Raw genomic sequence first — 5,758 nt, forward strand, 5'->3', positions numbered from 1 at the left:
CAGGGTGTCATCTGCATATCTGAGGTTATTGATATTTCTCCCGGCAATCTTGATTCCAGCTTGTGTTTTTTCCAGTCCAGCGTTTCTCATGATGTATTCTGCATATAAGTTAAATAAACAGGGTGACAATATACAGCCTTGACGAACTCCTTTTCCTATTTGGAACCAGTCTGTTGTTCCATGTCCAGTTCTAACTGTTGCTTCCTGACCTGCACACAGATTTCTCAAGAGGCAGATCAGGTGTTCTGGTATTCCCATCTCTTTCAGATTTTTCCACAGCCATGAAATTAAAAGACGCTTCCTCCTTGGAAGAAAAGTTATGACCAACCTAGATAGCATATTCAAAAGCAGAGACATTATTTTGCCAACAAAGGTCTGTCCAGTCAAGGCTGTGGTTTTTCCAGTAGTCGTGTATGGATGTGAGAGTTGAACTGTGAAGAAAGCTGAGCGCCGACGAATTGATACTTTTGAACTGTGGTGTTGGAGAAGACTCTTGAGAGTCTCTTGGACTGCAAGAGATCCAACCAGTCCATTCTGAAGGAGATCAGCCCTGGGATTTCTTTGGAAGGACTGATGCTAAAGCTGAAACTCCAGTACTTTGGCCATCTCATGCGAAGAGTTGACTCATTGGAAAAGACTTGGATGCTGGGAGGGATTGGGGGCAGGAGGAAAAGGGGACGACAGAGGATGATATGGCTGGATGGCATCACTGACTCCATGGACGTGAGTTTGAGTGAACTCCGGGAGTTGGTGATGGACAGGGTGCCTGGCGTGCTGCAATTCATGCGGTCGCAAAGAGTTGGACACGACTGAGTGACTGAACTGAACTGAACTGAACTGATATATAGTACTTTGTTTCTGCTAATCCCAACTTCCTAACTTATATTCCCTACTCTCTTTCCCCTTTAGTAACCATGAGCCTTTGAGTTTTCTATGTTTATTTTACGTTTAAATTTTTTGTTTATGGCTGTTCCTCATAACTTGCTGGATCTTAGTTCACTGACCAGGGATTTAATACACACCATTGGCAGTGAAAGCACGGAGTCCTAATTCTCTGGACCGCCAAGGAATTCCCAATTTGTGTCATATTTTAGATTCCACATATAAGTAATATCATATGATATTTGTTTTTCTTTTTTAAAAAAATGTTTATTAATTTATTTGGCCAGGTCTTGTGTGGCATATGGGATCTTCGATCTTCATCATAACATGTAGGATCTAGTTCCCTGACCAGGGATCAAACCCAGGCCCCCTGCATTGGGAGTGGGGAGTCCTAGCCGCTGGACCACCAGGGAAGTCCCTGATATTTGTTTTTCTAGCTTACTTAATATGATCATCCCTAGGTCTCTCCATGTTTCTGCAAATGGCATTATTTCATTCCATTTTATGGCTGGGAAGTTGCAGCGGCTTTATAGAATATAAATACCACTAACAATGAGACTCAACTCCATATGATTTGATTGACTTTTTAAAAAAATTATTCTGATTGTTGTGAGGAGCATGGTTTAGACCGAGAAGCAATTAGGAAGTTGGGAGACCAGCACACATGTAGTTTTTAAAGTCTCTACTAATTATGTTTAAAAGGTAAAAAGAAACAGATGAGATTAACTCTATTTAACCTAATATGCAAAATATTGGGCTTCCCAGGTGGCTCGGTGGTAAAGAATCCGCCTGCCAATGAAGGAGACACAAGAAATTCGATCCCTGGGTCAGGAAGATCCCATGGAGTAGGAGGAAATAGTATTCTTGCCTGGGAAATTCTATGGACAGAGGAGCCTGGTGGGCTACAGTGCATAGGGTTGCAAAGAGTTGGACATGACTGAGCACACACACACAACACAATGCAAAATGTTATTGTTTCAATATTTAATCAACATAAAAAATTATCAATGAGATATTTTGCATTCTTATTTTTCTCACACCAAGTCTTCAAAATCCAGTGTATTTTATACTTATTTTACACATCTCAGATTGGTTCAGCTGCATCTCATAGGCTCAATAGCCACATGCAGCTTGTAGCTATTGTATGAGATAGTGCAGATATCAAACATTTATTCATTTACTCATTCAGCCAAGCAAGATCTTGTTCCAGGCCTGGAAATACACAGAATGGAATAAAGCCCAGTCTCTGTTCTTGAAGTGCACAGTCCAGCTAGGGAGGCTAATATAGTAGTTCGTGTTGAAGACTGCAAGACCAAGTGCTTTGCGAAGTCAGGGAGGAAGCACTCAAATGGAGAAAGCTTCAGAGGAGGTAGACATTGAAGTTGGGATTTGACAGATGTGTGACAGATCCCCAGGTGGAAGAAGTGGGGAAGGGCACTCAGGCAGTGAGAACTGCTCCTGCAAAGTCCCAGAGAAGTGACGCCAAGAATCTCTGGAAAAATGCAAGCAGTTCTTCACAGGATATTAAATGGGAGGGTGCTGGTCAGGAAAGACTGGTCTTCTGGACCCGTCTATGGCAAGTAGCACTGATCCTGTTTGGTGGTAGTGGGGAATGGTGAGGATTTAAAGCTGAGTGATGTGACCAGACGTGTGCTTTGGACAGACCATTCTGGCAGTGAGGAAGGGGCAGAGACTGGAGGCAGGAAGACCCATTAGGAAGGGAGAGGGCTCTAGAATGGATCCAGAGGGAAGAATTGTGGCGACTGAGAAGGGTCAGAGAGGAGGGAGGTCCAGGGTGGTCCAGAGCGTCCCGCGCAGTAGAAGAGTACAGGCAAACCTTACTATGCCAGAGGCTGGTGAGGATTTGCTGATGCTCCAGAGTCCACTAAACAGCAGAGGGAGACCCGGGTTTGATCCCTGGGTCGGGAAGATACCCTGGAGAAGGAAATGGCAACCCACTCCAGTATTCTTCCCTGGAGAATTCCACGGACAGAGGAGCCTGGCGGGCTACAATTCATAGCATCACAGAGTCTGACATGACTGAGTAACTAACACTTTCGCTTTCACCTTGAGCACCACTGAAAGCCTAAATTTATTAAGACGGAACTGGGTTCAAGTCTTGGACTGTACAGCTGTGTGGCCTCATTCAAAGTACTTAATTTTTCCAACCACAGATGGGATTGAATATAAGACCAGCTTCGTGGGGCTGTTGTGAGGATGGACTGGCTTACTGCAGTTAGGCCACTTTGCATGGATCTTGGCACTTACTGACACTCGATACAAATGGAAGTGTTAGTATCTGCTGTCTTTACAATGCCCTGGGCCTCCATTCCTTCATGCACAAAAATGAAATTGGCATTTCCCCCTTGCTATTAAAGGAGTCAAGGAATAAATGAGGCAATTGAATTGTATCTGACTTAAAACTAAAGGCAAATGTTCATCAAAAGATTAAATATAGGGTTACTCGCAATTATGCCCCTAAGAATATACCCAAGAGAAAAGAAAAATACGTTCACACGAAAACCCATACACTAATGTCCATAGCATTTGTTCAAACTTATAGCATGAATGTTCATGTTCACTGTAGGCAAAAGAGTGGAAACAACCCGTCAACTAATAGAGGGTTTCACTGATGGTCCAACAGCTAAGATTCTGTGCTCCCAGTGCAGGGCGCCTGGGTTCAGTCCCTGGTCAGGGAACTAGATCCCACGTGCCTCAACTAAAGAGTTTGCATGGCGCAACTAAGATCCGGTGCAGCCAAATAAATAAATATTTTTTTAAAAAATATACAAAAAGCAATGAGGACAGGATCACTTAAACCAATAAACAGCAAAAAAGCTTTCAGCCAGGAAAAAAAATTCAGATACGTAGAGAAGTGACAAGATGAGAATCATGAACTCCGATACACTCATCTTGTAGATTTATTCATTATTAACATGTTGCTACATCCGACCATCCCAGGAATTGGCAAGAGCTGTCATTAGCTGTCCTGCAGGATATCTGCCTGTCTCACCCTCTCCTGGGGAGCATTCACCTTCTGCAGACCCCTCCCTCCTCCCTAACACACCCAAACCTACCTCTTCTCCACCTGCCACTGACCACATACCTGAACTTCGAAGCCATCCGCCCTTTTAGTCCTGATTTTACCCTAATTGGGGCAGCTGGGATCCTAAAGGAAATCAGTCCTGAATATTCATCGGAAGGATAATTCTGAAGCTGATACTCCAATACTTTGGCCACTTCATGCGAAGAACTGACTCATTTGAAAAGACCCTGATGCTGGGAAAGATTCAAGGTGGGAGGAGAAGGGGATGACAGAGGATGAGATGGTTGGATGGCATCACCGACTCGATGGACATGAGTTTGAGTAAGCTCCGGTCGTTGGTGATGGACAGGGAAGCCTGGCGTGCTGTAATCCATGGGTTTGCAAAGAGTTGGACACAACTGAGCAACGGAACTGAACTGGGGCAGCTGGAGTGCCTCAGGGCCAGCACACCTTCCGCCACGGGTGCCTTTCAGCCCCTGCCATTAGGTCATCCTGCCTCTAGACGAACCCCTGTAGGCCTTCAACTGGGTGGCCCATGGGATTCCAGATAACTTTCCTCTGCTTCCCAGGTTGTGCAGAAAATAGCCTGTAGTGGGGAAAATCAGAGCGCTTCCATCCTCTCTGAACTACTGCCCTCTGCTGGCAAAACGGTGACACACGTGGAGAAGTGGCTTCCTCCCATGGCCTGTCCTTCCTGACTTGGAGCCTGCATTATAGAACAAGGGGGCCAGGGTAGTGTTTGGCCTTCTTTGTTTAGTTCTCTTAGGCCAGAGCTAAAATTGAGCCCGATTCTGACACTAAGACCCAAAGGAAAGGTGAACATCTTAAGTATCGAGCTTGATGCATTTTCATGGACCTCACTCAAGACACAGAGCGTGACTTTTTCTCCCCAGCAGCCTCCCTGTGCCCTCGTCCACTCACTGTCACCCCTCAGGAGGAAGCCTCCAGTCCAGCTTCTATGAATAGATTCATGTTGCCTGTTTTTGTATCTTCTGTTACAGGTTGGAGGCAACTGGAGTGAACTGAGTACAGCTGTGTAATCTAACATTCCAGGTAAGGAGGGTTACCTGGAGGGTTCGGCTCGTTGGAGCAGAGCCTGAGACCCTGTGGGTGCCTCTCTCCTCCCACAGTCCTCCGCGTCCTCCTTACCACCCGGCCTCCACCCACCAGGCTGACGCACACTGGCTTGAAAGCCTCAAACACAATCTTGTGATCATTCTGAGAGACACAACTAACAGCACTGAGGACTTCCTTTGCACCAGGTACCACGCTAAGCTCTTTTGGCCACAACACACGGCTTGTGGGATCTTAGTTGCCTGACTAGGGATCGAACCTGGGCCCCCTGCCTTGGAAGATCAGAGTCTTTTTTTTTTTTAAGATGTATTTATTGTTTTGGTAAATTTTTTGGCTGTGGTGGGTCTTCGTGCACAAAATTTCTCCAGTTGTGGGGAATGGGGGCTACTGTTCGTTGTGGTGCTCAGGCTTCTCTTGTCGTGGAGCATGGGCTCTAGGCATGCAGGCTGCAGCTTCCTGGCTCAGGAGCACTGGCTGAGTAGTCGTGGCACACTGGTTTTGTTGCTCCACAGCATGTGGGTTCTTCCCAGACCAGGGATCGAACTGATGTCCCTTGCATTGCAAGGCGGATTCTTAGCCACCAGACCACCAGGGAAGTCCCCAGGCTAAGCTCTTTAGCACATTCCTCCCTCCATACTCGTAAGGATCCTGTGCGAGTTTACCTAAGTTGAGCAGAGAGGTGGTGTACTCGGAGTTTCGGAGCCAGTGGCTGGCAGAGCCAGCTCCTGTGGCTCTAGGCTGATCCCCCAGCACCCT

At 46.2% G+C, this 5,758-nt stretch overlaps 1 long non-coding RNA gene across 1 annotated transcript in view; it reads left to right on the forward strand.

The window, feature by feature from the left end:
* LOC104988921 overlaps positions 1 to 5,191 on the forward strand; it is a 12,208-nt gene extending 7,017 nt beyond the window's left edge. The window contains exons 2-3 of the long non-coding RNA XR_825301.1: positions 4,930 to 4,981; positions 5,059 to 5,191. This is a non-coding gene — a long non-coding RNA (uncharacterized LOC104988921). The remainder of the gene's footprint in view (positions 1 to 4,929; positions 4,982 to 5,058) is intronic.
* The last annotated feature ends 567 nt before the right edge of the window (positions 5,192 to 5,758 follow it).

The sequence above is a fragment of the Bison bison genome, unplaced genomic scaffold (assembly GCF_000754665.1).
Source record: "Bison bison bison isolate TAMUID 2011002044 unplaced genomic scaffold, Bison_UMD1.0 scf7180017864144, whole genome shotgun sequence".
NCBI lineage: Eukaryota > Metazoa > Chordata > Mammalia > Artiodactyla > Bovidae > Bison > Bison bison.